This window comes from Leptinotarsa decemlineata, unplaced genomic scaffold, assembly GCF_025532065.1.
Source record: "Leptinotarsa decemlineata unplaced genomic scaffold, Ldec_3_MD MMD2_tig00026354_RagTag_RagTag, whole genome shotgun sequence".
Taxonomy (NCBI): domain Eukaryota; kingdom Metazoa; phylum Arthropoda; class Insecta; order Coleoptera; family Chrysomelidae; genus Leptinotarsa; species Leptinotarsa decemlineata.
In genome coordinates, this window is record NW_027412702.1 from 6,415,888 (window position 1) to 6,435,385 (window position 19,498).

Here is a 19,498-nt window from a genome sequence, read left to right on the forward strand (position 1 = left end):
CAGTTATGTAAGATCGTCAAGTAAAATAAAATGAACATAGAACAACAGTATAACAATCCGAACAGGTAATAAGGTAAATGATATGAATTTACAGGTTGTGATACGCCTTGGAAGCTTAGTTCATCCCCTGACGACAGGTCTGATGTTAGATAGCAACTGTACTGTTACTATACTCCATCTAAGCAGATAAGACTGCTTGTACAGAGTCGCACTAAGGAACGATCAATCTTTTTTAATAATATGCGGCTGGATGTAGGAAAAATTTTCAGGAGAAGTGTAGGGACACAAATTATCAGTTTCTTCAGTGGTATCAGTACTTGAAATTTCTAAACTTTATAATGCCGTATATGTAAATACCCCAGGCGTTAAAACATAACTGACCACTCCGACACTGTAACAAATGAAACCCGTCCGCCGATTACAGGTTAATCTGATTGGCCAGCGTAAGGAGGCTTGTTTATTTTACCCAAGAGATGTATATGTGAGTGGTAATCATGCTTTGATCACGCATGGATGGATATAGCTAAGTAATAATATTAGATCTCAAGCTCAAAATTTGTTGAGAATATTCATGTAAACCAAGTGAGTGACACTTCATTCAGTTTGAACAGTTTGAATTTGTTTTGATAAAAGTGGAATAACTGGTTTATGTTATAAAATCCTTCTTTCTTTTCAGAGTAACTCAATTTTGGTTATACTTTTACTATGCCCCAGAATATCTAGGGATAACTATATTCATATAAAAAATTTATGGAAGTGGAACATGGTTCCAAATCTGAATTTATACAAAATGTCCGATATTTTCGTGTTCAAAGAGATTATGTTGAATGCATTTAGTCATTCTCATATGAATCTAAGTTTGCCAACAGATTTGATATCAGAATCTCTGAAATTGAAGAGTTTTGAGGATATTACATTAACAAGGAAAAATATTTTTTGAAAATTTATTGAACTAGAAAAGTTACAGTGAAACATTCTCATCAGGAGAATCGGAATATTAAAAAAAAACAACCAAAAACAATATTCAAATGATATTTACATCCTTCAATCTGTATCAACAAGACGCTTTTTGGTATTGAATTATACTTTTGATCTCGCCTGAAGACTGAGACTTCAAGTGAGATTGTGATCGATAGGAAATTTCTATTGATCTTTTTCAACCATTGTGAAATTGAAATTATCATGATTATGATATTGAATATGAGATTGTACATAATTATTAGGAAACCTCCACAAATCTCTCGAGTGTTTAATATGGCAATCCACCTCATACCTATGAAGTTGAAGAATTGAAAAAACCTAGAAAGGGACCCCGTAAATGTGGAAACATTGATATATTGAACAATACCCAATCTCCATAAAAAAGAAAAACAATATTCAACTATTCCTTTTTTTAAATTGAATTGCATTCTCAAACTCATTGCGATATTTTATAACGCATCGATTGATACTTTTCACTTTGTTTTTCCGCTCTGCAGAAACAAAATAAAACCTCTGAAAAACTTTTGATTTAATCACAATAGATGAGACAATTTTTCGAATCTTTATTTCACATAACAGTGAAACAAAAATCCGAGAACTTCGATTTTGATACATGGTCACTCCTGAATAGATATCAAAAAACATTAGTTATCAACATTTTTCTATATACTGGCAACATCGCAGTTCTACCTCTAACCTTAACTTCTTGTTTAATCCCCTCTCTTTCACGTTCCTCGTCACTACCTGCCAAGAAACATAGTTACCTGAGACGGCCGCGTTCTAGCCAACCAAGTGTCGACGTCATTACCGAACTCTGGAGGAATTTCACACAATTTTCGCCTAGTTATTGGGAGACTAGAGCCCTGTGTACTCAGTACCCTTCCCTGGGGCATACCCGTTGAGAATTTTCGGTTGTCTTGCTGGGAATAGTGCGAAAACTGATGACATAAGTGATAAATACTACGGTAGAATTATTATTGTGGAACGGTGGAATTTTTAGGTGTGTTAGGAACGTTGTGCGAAATAACTGTGCTGTGGATTTCTTTTTCTTTTCTTTCTTGGCAGTTGCAGCAATATTGGTAAGTCTACGTCTTTCAACTAGTGAAGTATGAAAATGATGTAATGTTCATCTTGGTTGATTTGACCTGTATTCCAATGCTTATTGTCTTCAATCACAGTCTTATGTGTTCATCGCACTCATTCAGGATGTAATATCACTTCTTATTCCCATATATTTGAAAATATTTGAAAATAGAAATTATTCTTATTTGTTTACCAACTTATCGATTAACATCGATCATATTCACATGAGAGAGAGGTAGCAATTAATAACTGTATTTTTATATAGCCGGAAGGTGTAGAAGCTCACATTCTTCGTATTCTCTACCGAAGAAATTCTTCGAGGTTTATAAATGTATGAACCATTTCACCTGAGAATTCTTCAGTTGGTGTATGATTCCAAAGAGAACTTAATGTCCATTCAAGCATTTAGAAGATTCCCAGTAATTTTGTTTGAACACATAGACGCGTATTTATTGTCAAAATTTAAAATTTCCATGGATTTTTTCAACGTTAGAAAGACTAAGTAGTACTGTTTGACGGACATTTATGTGGAACCTTAATGTCTGGTACTTTTATGATTATTCGTTTATCTGTATACTGAAAGTGAAACCTAAAGTAATACTCTCTGGGAAAAACGGTTTCTCAAAACACAAAAGATAATTTCCTTAAGACGATGAGGAAGGTTTTAAATATGAAAGAATTATGTGATAATAGTGCTATTTTTCTTTTATCTATCAATTACCAGGTAACGAGAGGAATTGTGGTGGAAGAATATTTTTGACGGTGGCTAACACTTAACAAAAATAAACTTTGCCCTTCATTTTCAATAATATCTAGGTAGTTATCAGTATTTTTGTTTTTTTGGATTTATTTATTTGAAAATAATAAAGACGATTATTATTATTATAAGGGATATCCATCTCATTTTCCTATTTGTCATCACGTTCCCCAATTATCTTTTTCTAGTCATTTTCCTCAGCTTGTAACTCAACTCAACTCAGCTTAGTTGATGTGACGAGAATTTCAATACCTGGATGGTTTTTGATATATTTTCTTTCTTCCGCTAGTAATAATCTTAGCTCTCTTTCTGACTTTATCTGGGATATCCTTCTGTTTCTCCAATTTTTTCATCACGTTCCCCATAAAATCTTATTCTAGTCATTTTTTTGAGCTTGTAAAATTCAGTTGATCGAGACGATAATTTCAACAACCGGATGATTTTTGGTATATTTCTTTCTTCCGTTTGTAATGATCTTTCTTTCTGACTTTGCCTTGAACTTATTTTGTAATAATGGTTGTTTTTCTTTTATTTTATCATTTCATCAAACGTTTTTCTATAAACTGATCTGGCTATCTATTGTGTCTGAAAATGAAGTCAGTGTAACCATTGAATCTACTTCTACTGGGAAGATATTCAGCAGATTCAACGATATGTATTCGTTGACCACAATTTTGAGTTATGACATATGCTATAGCACAATTTATTTTTGATAAAACATTGGGTAGATGTGATGACGTTAGTTTTCAATCTTCATATCTAAATAAAATGTTTCATTCTTCATCATTTCGAAATGATTTCATTAGTTGTTTCGAATAGAAAGAAGGAAGTTCACTTCGAAATAAATTCTTCACATTATAAACACTGTTTTTTGAGATTATTCTGGGAAATAAACGCGTGAGTAATTCTTTTTATTTAAGATTTATTTTAGAGAAGTAGATCATTATTATGAACGAAGAGCCCATTGCCCCACTGAATCATAGTTTATTATTCATTTTGGAAATGAAAACATGTTTTTTCAAAACGTAAATTGATGATTGATGATTCACACTGATTTTCCAGTATTTTGTTCAACCAACGAACAAATTCACAATATTCAAAGTTTCTTCAGCTGAAACTGGCTATCAAAGTTCCAAAGTCAGTGTCTCGTTCACTAGTAAGGTCACGACAGGCTACATCCACTTGGAGCATAAAGAACATGAACAAAATCATCAGCCCAGAATCTCACGAGTAGATGGGTTAGGCAGGAATATAAAGAATACTGCGAAAATATCCCTGGGACCACGCAAGTGAAATTCAGTCTGGCTAAAGAATTGAAGAGTTTCTGCAGGACAACAGTGATCGATTGACTCGAGATCATTACAGAGCTATACTCATTGGATACTGTCCATTTAGAGAACACGAAAAGAGTTGTACAACGAAGATCTCAACTGCAACAAATTCAACAAAGTAATGGAGATAATTAGTTCAGATTAAAAATGTTGGAATGTGTGTCATGAACAGATGAATGTAAAATACAATGATCCCCTGAATGAGGCGATAGCAAAAAAAAAAGTCTACGACTTGGGTTATCAACCGCATCAATTCCTAATCCCCACAAAATTTAAAACATAACCTGACGATTTGGTGAATATTTACCTGCAAGATTTTATAAAAATAGGAAGATGTATAAGTATGAAGTAAATTGTTTCTGTATTTAAAATGGGGTTTACATATTGGGACTATATATCTTAATTTATATTTTTAAACACATATTTCTAAACACACTCTCCCAAGAACGTTTCGAATTGATCTCGAATATAAGTGGTGGAGTGAAAAATTGCAAATATTTCGAATGGTGCGAAGTAACTTAGTGCAGTTTTTGAAGATAGATATAAGGTTACAGACAGATCTTCTATGTGAAAGTGAGATGATATTCCGATTTTTGTCGATATCTTCATATTTATACTGATCTCTGGCAAAACTCAGCTCAAAAATATATGTTTCTTGGACACGTTAAATTTGAATAACATAGCAGTCATATTATAGAGCTTAGACAACAAAAAAGTATCCCAAAATCGATCTCTCATGTGAGCAGTAAATATTCTCAATGTATTATTTCAACAATGTGTTGGAAAATGTCAACTAGGTATCAAATTTTACACCCAGACCTCTAATTTGATACATTTACATATGATAACTGGCATTCACTGGCAAGAAAGAAATAATAAAGTATTTATTCACATTCAGATTCAATTCATTGATTTGACTTCATTCAACTAAGTTATAAAGATCTTTCCGCAAGAGCATAGCATCGTGAAGTGAGTTCACAGGGCGATACAGTTCAAGAGAAAAGAAGAAGAAATTGGGAGTCTCTGATGTCAGTATCTTAGTTCCCGATATCAGCTATTGATGTTTACTCAATTACTCCAAAATCAATAAAATATTGTTATGTGATCGAAAAATATATCATTCATAGAAATGTCGATATGTGAAAGGGTTGGTATAGAATGTCACTTATTTGAAACACTATCATTCATAATGGTGTACTTCGAAGTTTCGGGATAAGATATTTGTCTTATCATCTCATCACCATTGGTTTGGTGGTATCTGTTTGGCACCTTTCACTAGCTACTACAAAAGAAAGTAGAACTTCATTTGAGTTGTAAAAGTGCATGCAATATAATTGAAACGAAGGAGACGAAAAATGCAAAAAATTCATAGATTCCAAGATCTATTGCCGGTAAACTCCACGGCTATTTTCAAGTAATTTTCTCAAACCCGAACCTTCTCCTCCTTCTTTCGAGCCTCAGGTTGTTAATGAACGAACCCTATATATATCTTCGGCTTCAACTTAAAATTCCCAGAAATAATTTATTGTTGACACATACTGAAATTCATAAATTTTTTATTCACAGTATCGAAAAATTGGATTTCGGTAATTTCACAACAATAAATAAACTGAACTGAACTGGATTGAATCATTATGAACAAAGTTGAACAAAATAAAATTCCTTATGTCCTCTCTCTCCGTATATCATGCAAAGCCAAGCTTTACTAAACTCGACTAGAATGTTGATGTTAGGCACCGTAGTTATTTTAGCCAAACTTTCTGAAGCCCGAAATACATGTGGCTCCGCCTGAAAAGATAACTGGTCTAAATTGTGCGATTCAAGTAGAGGAAATATTTTTCTGTATTCAAGTGAAAGGAATCTCAGGTAGAGACAATATATTTTATGTTTATTGGAAGATGGTTGACAATGTTTCGTGGATTGATTTGAAATTCCTGAAAGAATCTGTAAAATATTAAAAAGATTAACCGAAAAATAACAATTTTTATTAAACAAAAAACTGAAATTACAAAGAAATAACATACAAGCAACAACCAAAAAAAAATTTAAATATTAATATAGGCTGAAAATTAAAAAATATTATTAACAAGAAATAAAAATTAAAAGATTCCAAACCAAGTTACGTCACGCCGTTTCGATTGTTAGTAGTAAATTTTTTTTTTAATAAAAATTGTTATTTTTCGGTTAATCTTTTTAATTTTTTACAGATTCTTTCAGAGATTTCAAATCAATTTATATTATATTAGACGATGGAAGTCCGAACTGATGAAATATATTTTATATTATGGAAGTTCAATTCCAGCACATCGAAGCAGAAAATAACGTATTCAAAAAACTCTTTATTGTGAGATTTTCACTAAACAGTTTTACAAAAATGCAACACGTGTTTCGTCATACAATGGCTTCTTCGGGCATGTCTTTACACGCGAAGTATTTTTTGAATATTTTAGTTATGAATTTTCTTCAAGTATCGGCCAATTGCATCATATATATAAAGCAGAAAATTTCCTCGTCATGAAAAAACACAAAATATATGTGAAATTACTATAAATCGAATTTGCTAGTAAGGAAAAAACATGTACACTTTTGAAGTACCTTATATTAAATATATCTAACACATCATACACCGAACTTTCATTTTGAGGAAGTTGTCACAATGTTATTCAATAATAGTCCGTCCCTGAAAAGTAAAAGAAGAACATTTTTTTAGATAGTGAAATTAGCCCCAGGACGGAAGGTTGAATGTTGTAGGTATATAAATATCTGTCCATGGTAGGTACAATTGTAAGTTATATTGGGACTTGTCAGTCCCCACCGCAGACAGAAAGCTAGGTTGTGATCACAAAAGCTCCGAGTCGCCAAAATGGAGGGCCAAACTTCAAGCAGGCAAAACTCTAATTTTCTTACGGTGCATATGAAATTTTCGAATTAGGCGAGCCTAAACTCTTATCCAGGATTATTAGTATATGGAGAATACAGCCATTAATTGTGTTACAACTGGTTGTTCAAACAAAACACATTTTTGTTTTCTGAGTTATAGAAAGTAAATCACCCTCATGATTGGTCTTTTCGAATATACTTTTATTTTTAAATTTTACCCATTGGAGAAATTGAACACAAATTGCATTTTACTAAACATATTGCATTTTTGACTGCCTGGTTTAATTCGTCAAACCCCAACTTTCTATTTATTGAACAATATTGACATAACTCATTTAAAATCTATAGTAACCAAGAGTTTCGTTATGAATTACGGTGACCTAGTAATTTTGACTCTAGTTTCTTAATAAGTTGGATGTATCAGGCGGTGGTCTAACATTAAACGAACAAAATTAATAGTAATCCAAATTTGCAACTAATGATCATTTCTCAATAAGAGAAATATCCAAATTCATTTTTAGTAGGAAAAATGATGTTGTTATTGTATTGCAACATTGAATACTTCACGAATTGTGAGACAAACTAACAAGTTTTTCGATCACGAGAACCAGTCCACGATGACCATGAATGAGCATCATCCCAACATCTATATTTAAGTTGCAAAATAGAAAAATAATTGATTATTATTCATGGTACATGTTGGCAATTACGTAAGCTTCGGTAAAAACTTTGCAATCTTGGAAAGCAACAAATAACTAAATTAGTACCTGCATGAAATAAAATTTTCATAAATTCTCACCAGTACTTATATTTTTAACTCTCTCCAAAATGGTTCACATATCGATTATTCTTGTATATATACATTCATTGAATCAAATTATTTTATAGGATGACTTAGAAGGTATATATTGGACTTTTACTGATTTTGAAAAAAATTGCCAATTTACGATCGAAAGATCGTGAGTTCGATTCCTCGGGAGAAGTTATCTATACTGTGTCCAACCAACAACGGAGTGCTCCAAAACATTATCATGCATAGTGCACGTAATGTGCCAGACAAGGCTGCTTGTACAGAATCGCGCTAAGGAACGACCGAATTGTTTTTCTAATAATATGCGGCTGGGTATAGGAAAATTTTTTAGATGGAGTGTAGGGACATGAATTAACAGTATCAGTAGTTGACATTTTAAAAATTTTAAACTTAAAAATACCGTTTGTGTACACAACACATGCGTAAAACGTAACTGACTACTCCGATACTGTAACAATGAATTCTGCCACCCGATTGCAGTTAAATCTGATTGGCCAGCGTCAGGAGGTATGTTTATTTTACCCAATAGATGCAAATATGCGTGGTGATCATGCTTCAATCACGCATCTATCATTGTTTGGGTTTATTTTTTTGTTGGATGGATATAGTTTAGTTGAAGTTGGGATAAATCTGCAACGTCACATGGCTGACGGATTGCAAATAGCCATAATGATTCCTAGATGGCGGCTAAGGGAATTCTTATAACATTGGCTACCCAGCACACGAGGCTAATGATCAAAGACTCGTTGACAATTAAAAATGAAGTCATTTAATACTATCATGAAAACAAATTAAAATGAATTAGATACATCTTTACACAACTTTCAGTTACGAAGTCATCAACTTCGAAATTTAAAATATACAGTTGTAAAAATTAATTCAATTCAGTTTATTAATGATCAATAAAGTTAGTTCCATGCGGAATAAAATTCAATGACATGCCGTTCAATACCAGATTCGAAAATATAATCCATAATATGGTTGAAAATTGTTGATCAAGGTGCATATGAACATGTCAATATTCTTGCTTATTTTATTAGCTACACCCAAGAACAGAGATTCATCTCTTTGTGGACCACCTTGTATTCACCTTATTAATCAGTAGTTTCAATTATTTTATTTATGCATTGCTATTTTTGCATTTTGTAAGTGTCGTTAAATTGCTGTTCTCAACTGGATGTACGAGAATAAAACCCTAGAAAAAGAATATCTTTCAATACAAAAAATAATAGCACAAAAAAAAATTACTGTTCTGTGAGAAAACTTTGGGTGGATTGTAGTTATTTGTTTAAGATGCAATAGGTAGCAACCTCAGTATGTTCAATAGACAATTGGAATATTTCAATTTTTCCTTCTGAAAATTGTATAATTTGAATGATTGATTTGATATTGAAAATACATACATAAAATAAAGTGAATAGAAGAAATAAACAAGAACCCTACAAAATATAATTTTGTCCGTAGGGATTAATGTTGATTCTTCACTTATATTAAGGTTATTACGTGTGCTTTCTAGACTAAATAAGATTAACAGGATTTCACTGCTTTTATAGAAAGGGATGATAATTATTACCGGGAAACTCTACAATGTATAAAGTGTGGTTGGTATGTATAATGTATATCAAAGTAATAAAAATTATAAAAACACATTTAACATCATGAATATTAGCAATAATTTCACTTAGGTTTATGTATAAAGTATGGTTAGTACCTAAGTATAATAGAGATTAGAAGTAATAACATAATTCACATCAAAAATATTTTTCTTTTAAATATTATATTTGGACGTTTGTTTGGAGGTGGTTGACAATGTTCCCTGGTGTATTTCCTCAGTTCGGACTTCCATTGTCTAATAAAATATAAATTGATTTGGAATCCCTGAAAGAAATTCAAACGATTAACAGAAAAATAACAATTTTATTAAACAAAAAACTAAAATTACAAAGAAATAACATACAAGCAGCAACCAAGACGATTGTGGATACCAATAATCGAAACGTCGTGACGTAACTTGGTTTGGAAACTTTTAATTTCTAGTTTCAATATTTTTTAATTTTTAATTTTTAGCTTCTGTATCTTTTCAATTTTTTTGTGTACAACACACAAGCATGTTGTTTCTTGGTAATTTCAGTTTTTTATTTAATTAAATTGTTATTTTTCTGTTAATCTTTCCAATTCCAAATCAATTTATATTATATCAGACAATGGAAGTCCGAACTGATGAAATACTTCATTTGAAGACAGAAATTGTACATATATTCATTGATATTGATAATTTAGTCAATTTTGATGATTTAGTCTATTCATTATTGTCAGAATTGAAAAACTCAAAATGTCGAGAATTAAAATAATTTGGTACATCAATCAAAACCATTCATTCAAAAGCATTCATGTCTGTATTTCTTGAGAAAGCGAAAATATTGAGATATGTTCATTAACAAAAGCGACATCCTGTATCATAACAGGGTTTGGAGGGATTGTTTGTAGAAATCGATTATGGTATGTTCCGAAATATTTCAATGAACTCCTTCGTTTAGAACATATATTTCAATGTGCCTTTTAACGGTGAAATTTAAGCAGTAACAAATACATTTTTAATGAATGTCTGTCGAGACACCTGTTCAAACGATTTCTCAATGAACCTATGACACAGATACCAAAACGTTTCGAGTATACTCGTATACATACTTATACGAATACTTTTCTATTTTCACATGCAATTAATGGCCAGTAAATCTAACTTGATCAGCTGAATCGGACTGTAAAACTGAAATAATCAAAAATTTTTCAAATTGTTGATTTCGAAAATGACTAATAAATATGAGGTAATGCAGTTTTCAAAGTTCATTTTTATGGTTAATTCACTTGAAATGTAGTTATTCATTGTGATTGTTCTCAAACTCAAATTACTTAGGATTTCTTATGGAATACTTCTATCAGCAAGTTTTTCATTATCGGAAAATGATCATGTCTCCACTAACATTCATTAAAATATATTGTTTGACAGTTTAGTTAAACGTTAGATATCCTACAAGATGAACGGAAAAGCTTTTTTAAATTTATATATTCTCACTCTGTTATTTGAATCTAAATAGTTGAAAATGTCAACCGGAAATATTTAATAAACATTCAGTTCATAGGTAACAATTGCAGTTCATGAAATATTTCCAGGTTCATTAAAAATAACGATAGTACGTGTTCCTAGTCACAAACTTTGGGGTTTGAACTGTATTTGAACATGCAAATCATTGAAATTTCAGTGGTGCTAATTTTCAAAATAATTTTCCATTGAACGAAAATTTACAAATATATGTTAACCGATAGTTTTGAAGACAGTTCATGATTAGTTTTGTTATTGAATAATCAAAACTTTTCCTGTAAACAGTGTAGGCTCGAGGTTTTCCTGTATGTGATATTCTTCCTTTATTCTAAGTGAGTAAGTGTTGGATATACGAGTATCTGCTAAAAAAAATGTTTCATTTTGAAAATTTAAACAATTTTGATTCAATATGTAAAAATCATCAACTGCATTAACTGAAGTTTAGATGGAAATAAATGGAGTCTTGAGGTAAATAGTTAAATATGTGAAGATGATCTATACTGACTGTAAATCTTTTCAGGCTGTGAAAAAATCATATTATCTAAAAAATCAACTAAAAAAATATGAATTGTTATTTTCGATTGACCTCATATCCTGTTCGTTCATTAATAGAGAATTCTTCGTGACTGTACATTTTTATTTTAGTTATTGAACTATTTTATACCCATTCGTCATCAATTACCCATGAATGCATATTGTTTAACGGTGACTTCAACAGTAATGGTAATTGAGTTTAAAAATATTCCATGCGCATCGAACGTATTAAATAACTGAATAATTTCTCCAAAAACAATTCCGCTCAAATATACCATAAAATAGATTGGAATTCTCTGAATTTCTGAAAAGACAATAAAAAATCCAAATGGAGTAGTGTAGAAAATGTGATTTTAATGAATTTGCTCAAATTATTATTTGCTTTAGCCATGTTCAAGTTTTTATATTTGTTTGTTTCACCAAAATACGTCTATTTCCTACGTCGCCTACTATCTTCCCTGAAATTTGTATAGACCTGTTTCATGGTTCGATTTTGTAGTTTATTTGGAAAAAATAGCGTCCAATTGTCTGTGAAGCAGATAGGGATGTTTCGATTAATCATGTATGAAAATCTCACTATGAGACGATTAGTGGAAAATGGCAACATCATATAGAAAATCGGCCCAAGCACTGGTTGAGACATGTAGATGACACGTTCAGTGTTTGGAGTCATGGGAAATAAGAACTTCAGAACTTCCTAAATCATCTGAATAGTTTTCATCCAAAAATCCAGTTCACCATGGAATCAGAAGAAAACCTTCAAATCCCATTCCTTGATGTTTTAGTCATCAACGAAAGTAATCAACAAGCCCTTAGGTGTGCAGGAAGAAAACAGACACAGATCGATTTCTACATAATGGATCCAACCATCATCCAAAACGGAAACGAACCTTTATTAACACCCTAGTGAAAAGAGCTTTGAGAATATGTGAAGAAAGGTACGTCGACGAAGCTACGCGTCCAAGGGAGACGAAGAGAAACACTGATGAAGATCAACCCCAAGACGCTGTCTAGCAGCCATACATAGAAGATGTCACGTATCGAATCGGGAAAATGCTAAATAAGGAGAAAATTACCACCGTCTTCAAACCAACGAAGAAAATATAGGAGTGTACGAGATCAGCAAAAGACAGCAGAGATCCACTCAAATCAGCGGAAGAATACAGGACTCCATGAAAAACAAAAAAGTAGTACATTACAGAAATTACAGACCATAAACTTAATTGAGAACCCTAATACTCACCCAACAAAACAATTTTGAAATTTCGATAGAAAAGGTATTTTGCTGAGGTATTTCATTCGGTGTTTTGAAATTCTTTAGGGAAAGACCCTGAAGAATGTATCTGCAACCATAATGATATCCACTCAAAATATTGTAACAAACTTGCCTATGCATGGGTTCCTGAAAACTTAACAAGATATATGATTATTCAAATTCAACAATTTCATTCAACATCACAAATGCGAATTCAGCACCACTTCACTCAAAATTTTTAATTATCGCACTATTTCATTGTTGCTTCTTCACTTACCTGAAATAATTACTATTTTGAAAGAGTTTAAGATTTCTTTAGTGAAGGCTGGAAGTTTTATTTCTCCAATATTTAGATTGCGAACTCCTCACAGCACCAAATAAAGATACAACAACATTTCTTCAATTATACCTCTGATGTTTGGGATGTAGTTGTTTTATTCTACGATTTCGAGGCCGCAGCCAATTCATTCATGATGTCTACCAAGAAAGGATGTTGAATGGTTATTGAACTGAGCCCAGAACTAAGATCCTCTTCAATTATATGTTCTGTTCGTCCTGTAGCCGTTCAAAGTACCAAGTTCTGTACATGCTCCTTTGAAATTTCTGGTGATTCGAGCACTTAAAGTCAATACACGCCCCTTAGTACTGGTTATTTCTCGATTCCTTGATATTTGCTCAGAAAGATCCATTTTCTTACTGACGTCGTTGACCTTCAACCATATTTTTGCTATTGAAAGTGTGTTTTTTTCCTGGGACTTGGTGGTCGTTCCATCTCATTGGATTGATCTGTCATCTTCATTTCCTCCCCATATATATTTGTTCCTTCTTTCCTGCAAACCAATTATAATTCGTCTTTTCTCAACTGATGGGCTCAATTTAGAAATGTTCCCCTGAAGTTTTGACCCGTTCTTGCAACATTGACTTTGCAGTCCTCGAAACATTTTTCGCAGCCTCAAACTCGGATGGAATCTTAGTACGAACCAGAAAGCTATGCACCTCAACAATTTTCAACCCCGCTCCAAGCATTCACTGAGATCGCTGAAAGACCAGCCGCCTGATTAGAGACCCAACTGACCAATCATCAGAAGTGTTTGACTGACAGTCCGCTTTCTTCTACCTGAAACGGTATTTGTCAGAATTACGCAGAAAACTATTTCTCATTTCTTAATGGTTGATGTAGTTGTATAGACTTTCGATTAAATTCATACCATATTTTTTCTTTTTGGCATAGATATAATGCCTCTTCAATTTCATCCAATATCCAATAGCTAAAAACTTAAAGGCACTCAAAAAACAAGCATATCGAACAACAATACACAACAGAAAAAGAGAGAATGTAACTAAGCTGATGAGAAAAAACCCTAGAAATATTTCAAAAATCGTTCCAAGTTCCAAGTTTTTCACAAATATCTTTCACATATAGACAGCGACCAGTTACAATTTTGATATATGTAATGACATATATTTATTGAGTACCATTGAGCATTTTGAGCATCACAACTGTTTCAATCTAAAATAAAATACACCGACCATGTGTTTGAGGTAAATTCAATATTGCAACAGGTCAAATTCACATATTACCAGATAACACATTGGAAAGGAAGTTAATGCTACTTACACAGACTGAGAAATTTTTCGATGGAAGTAATTGATCATTATGCCAATTATGAGTGACCAATGAGCAGTTCGGTATAAAAGAACGAAAATACGTTTTAGGAGTAAATGAGCGTTGATCGAAATAATTACAAATCGCTCACTAATGATACTGTTTCGCGCTGTGCAAGGATACGGGATTTTATTAATGATAGCCAATCATTTGTCGATAATAAAAAATAATTTGTATGCTTCAATTACGGTAATTGTTTAGCTCGAAATCATAACGGCAAGAGTTCCACGCCGGCAGGTGAAATTGGTGAATAAGGGAAATCTTGAAGATGACAATGAAGATGGTACTTTCAAGAACTTTTTGTGATGAATACCGGAGTATAGGTCGTACCGAATACTTTTTTGCAGTGAAAGAAGTTTTTAGTGTCAAAATTTCCTTGTTACGAACATGAAAACAATCATTAATATTTTTTGTATCAGTCTGATCTTATTTTATAATGAGTCCATCATTTCACAATAAAACAAAGTTCTGCTGGTATAACACTAGTGATAATTATTCGTAACTGAGACTTCAAAATATAACCTCGTCCTCGCAGTGAACGCATGTATGGTACTGATACCACAGGTATTTGTACCACAATAGCCGACGAATCAGTCTGCTACTGCGGCAGATATTGTCAAAGGCAACTTGTATTGATCTACTTCGATGCGATACAGAAACTGAAAATTGTCCTGATTTGTCAGAATAGATTTCGAACGGCCTACTTTTTTCGAATCTGCTCAAATGATCGTTTTCAAATTATTATTTCAAATCTGTTCGTTCGTTACACTCGAAATGATTTTAATATTGATGGATATCCATAGCCTCCCTATATAACCGCCTATAATCCTGCTTATTTAATCTTACACTTAAGTCGCAATATCATGAATGCATTCTAAGAGAGCATGTTCTGCAACTGTCGATTTGTCTGTTCAGCCATAGCGACATCAACTTTGTTATGGTTCGTCGAGCGCGTTTTAATGCTACCTTTCGTGGTTCCGATGTAGAAAGAGTCATAACTACAAGATATTCTGTATTCTTCTTGTATACTCAATGGATCTTTGGGGTCTTCGACTAACCTGAGACTATTCTGTTTGAAAATTACTTTGAGAATCCTGCCAATCCGGCCTGTCACACTGTTTATGAAGGGTGAAACATTTCCCGTTGACTGTCCGTTCCATTGCCATTTGATTTCGTCGGAGGCTCGATTGATTCGAGCTTCGCTATTACTGTTTCTCAGAAACGCATTCCTCAAATGACAGATTTATTTGTAACCCCCTATCGGTTCACAGATATATCTTGCTCTCTCTATCAGAGACTCTGTAACCCCTCTTTTCTATCGCGATTGATGGAGTCCTTGTTCAGATATGGGACCGTATACACCAGTCTCCTATTATTTCGTATCCACATTAATATATACAGGAAAGGATTCTCCATTCCCCTTCTCCATAGTGAACTGAATTTTTGGATTGCAGGAATTCAAATATTCCAGAAATGTTGCAAGGTCTACCTCTCTGTTACCCCGAACCATCAACAGAAAGGTCGACCCTACGAATGTTCTAGAGCCCACTGAAACAATGAGTCACAGGTCAGCTAAAGAGCACAAGAATTCATGAGTTGTACCAAAAATAAATTGAATAACTTTCAACAGGTTTGATTTATCATCAATCAATCAATCAAACCTCACAACACACGCAATACAAAACAAACATAACTTTCCCCCACCAGAGAACATAAAACTCATAAAACAAGTCAATAAGGGAAACCGCATGGACATTTGGGAAAACTTAAACATCCACAAATTTAACAGTCAAAAATCACTTATCGAGGAACAAGTACAAATCAAAACACAACAGGACCTAACATTTAGTATATTAAACAAATCAATATACACTCCTAGAAGCAATGAACCTGTAGAAGATTCAACACAAAGAATAGTAGTACCTGATGTAATCCAAATACAGGCAAATTTACCTAAAGCAACAGAAGTGCCTGTATTGAGGCGTTCGGACCGTATAAAATGACACACAACAGGATAACACGTTCAGATAAAAGAGTGCCTAGAAGATGACAGCACGACTAGCTGTCGAAAGCGCTCGAAGATAATCAAATAGAAGTCAAAGAGCTTCAAATCCTTTTTGTAACTTACATTAATAGTAATATATATATATATATATTTATATATATATATATATATATATATATATATATATATATATATATATATATATATATATATATAAATATATATAAATCGGTTCAATTTGTGCGGTTGCAGTCAATAGCTGGGCTATTACAAAAAAAAGTCTTTGTTATATGTCAAGCTTTCGGTATATTTCACACCTTCGTCAGGACAACTACAATAATAAGATTATATATCTTGTAAAAAATATATAAATATGGAGAACTTACTAACGTGAGAATAAAATATAAAATGGTTTCGTAAATCGGGATGAGTAATTTTGATGATTCTGTTTTTTAATGATTTTATTAAATTGATTTTCATTTTATTTGGATGATAGGAATGGTAATTAATGAATCTATTACTTGATGTTGGTTTTCTGTACCATTCAGTGATGATAATATTTTGTTCTGATCTCAATAACTTCATATCGAGGAAAGGAATAGAGTTGTTTATTTCCTCTTCAATAGTGAATTGGATATTGAGATCATATGAATTAAATACGTTCAAAATTTCTTCTTTTCCATCTGCAGGTATGGTCAGAATCAAATCATCTACAAAACGTTTGATGAATGGACTACGGAAAGATAATTTTTGAATACATTCATCAATAAGTTCATCTAAAACAAAACTCGATAAAATTGGTGAAATGGTGGAACCCATAGGTGTGCCAAATATTTGTTTATAAAATTTGTCTTCAAATATAAAATATGTTGAATCAAAAATAAAATCTAAAATATTCATGAATGTAATTTTGCCTAATTCACAATGTTCTTCAATGTTAGACCAATTTTTGTTCAAAGTTTGTTTCACTACTTTTAACAGTAGGTATAAAAGATAAAAGATCTAGTAATTGGAGTATCATTCAGAATTTTCCCACTTGACATTGTCAGCCAAAATATTATATATATATATATATATATATATATATATATATATATATATATATATATATATTGTCAGTTGTCGGTTGATTGGTCAAAACATTGGCATAAAAACTTGGCAAGTTGACTTGGGTGTCACACCAATAGGTGGTTTCACTTATGTTTCGCTTGCGTTTACGCAGCTATTTTTTATGAAGAACTTTCTTGGTTTTTTCTCATTTTGTCTTCAATCGAGGACCGCCTGCCCGGTACTGGCGATGCCCAAATTAAAATCAAATAGGAAATGATCAGAATAGTACTTACCTATGTATCTTATATCCTATAGATTGGTACCACTTCCATGAAAGTGATCAAAACAGAGCTGCCTGTTTATTTCGCACTCAAACTTTTGGCAGTAGTATAATTCAATTACTTGTTAGCAAAGAAAGCTGTTTAGACTGTTAGAAAGTGATTACCCATTCGGCGGTCAACACAAAGCTTGCCTTTGACAACGTCCGTTGTGAGTACCCTCGTTCATCATTGGTATTTGAGATTTGAGTGTTGTCGATCTCCTATATGGTATGATGAATTACCGTGGTCAAAATAATTAGTTATTCAAATTTATAGTTCACGAAACTATTTATCATTCTCAACACTTTCAATCCCAAAAAACATTAATTATACCCATTTACAATATTTCACCCAGAGTCAATAATTTCATGCCAAGGTCAAAGAATGTCACATTTTGTTGCAAGTAACTGTTAATGAATTGGCCACTCGTTATTCGCGAAATGAAGGCCACTGTTATGTTTTTGTTCGAAAGATAAGGCAAACAAAGTGAATTGAACAATATGCACTGCTACTCAGTTCCCCGAATAAGTATTCACTTTCAATGTTTTATTTATCGGATAATTTACATGACATGGTTTGAATTCTCTTTGTTCGAACCCAATAATGTTCAGTTCATTAGTACATATTTGATGTTTTACATAATGTGTTGAATTCAAAAAGCGCCTATGGATTTCGCTGGAAAAAGAAAAAGAATTCATCTTTTGTCGCACTATCTTTCTTGCACGTATTTAATTGCTTCAGTGCATGGCAATACTATTCTATGAACGATTTTTGCAGGCAAGCCTATTCCATTATATAGGCAAGCCTACTTGAGCATATTAACCCTATAAAAAAGTAACATCAGAGAGAAGTTGAGTTGGTTTTTAGTAGAGTGAAGGTGATGAAAAAAGAAGATCAAAAATGATTTAATTAAAAATACTCACGATAGTGTTGCGATAGGGAAGTTATCATAATCGTGTTTATTAATCAATAGAATTTAAAAAAATATATCTCATCTGGTTATCAGACGGTTGTAAGTCGATCTCCACCCGCTACTGTACTATTATATCATAATATGCCCGATCAGCTCGTTATTCTTCAAATGTTCAATATATACAATACCCCAACAGATTTCAATTATTAGAAAAGTATCTGCGATTTTTTTACCGGTCAGTGATGTACTTGAACTGTTTTCTCTAATCCTACCTTCCATTTGGTAATTTCTGAGTAACACCTTAGCAGACTGTCCAGTGTCAATGAAAGATGGAGTTTCATTGGAAATTATCACAGTAGCTCTTAAGAAGGTGTTTTTCATAGTGAAACTTTCAAAAATCAAGTCATGGAATGACTAGGTCAAATACCGCTTTCTCTGTATATCCCCACTTCTGAAAAAAAACATCTTATCCCTCCTGCTAGTTTGTTGATTACAACCACACCATGAAAAATTAGATATTAGATGATCGGGAAAGATTCAGTGTGTTCTAACAAAGAAAATAATACTGATCAGATTCCCATATTTCTTTTATGTTTTTTCTTTCTACTATTATCAGTAGAAATATGTATAAATTTGCCACTCTGAAACGCCTCACATGTGTTGAGGAGGAAACAATTTTCATCTGATCGATTTATCAGATTTTAGTTAGCATTTTAATTATTTTCCTGGAACTTACAAAAAAAAAAAACGAAAACATTCGTGCAGAAAACATATGTTTATTTTTTTTACTTGCGGATCTTGTCCTAGAATCA

At 32.6% G+C, this 19,498-nt stretch overlaps 1 protein-coding gene across 2 annotated transcripts in view; it reads left to right on the forward strand.

The window, feature by feature from the left end:
* Window positions 1-1,727: 1,727 nt before the first annotated feature.
* Window positions 1,728-19,498, forward strand: part of LOC111504891 (uncharacterized) — a 64,437-nt gene continuing 46,666 nt past the window's right edge. For both annotated transcript variants that reach the window (XM_023159615.2, XM_023159605.2), the window contains exon 1: window positions 1,728-2,060. The gene's annotated coding sequence lies outside the window, so the exon portion shown is untranslated. The remainder of the gene's footprint in view (window positions 2,061-19,498) is intronic.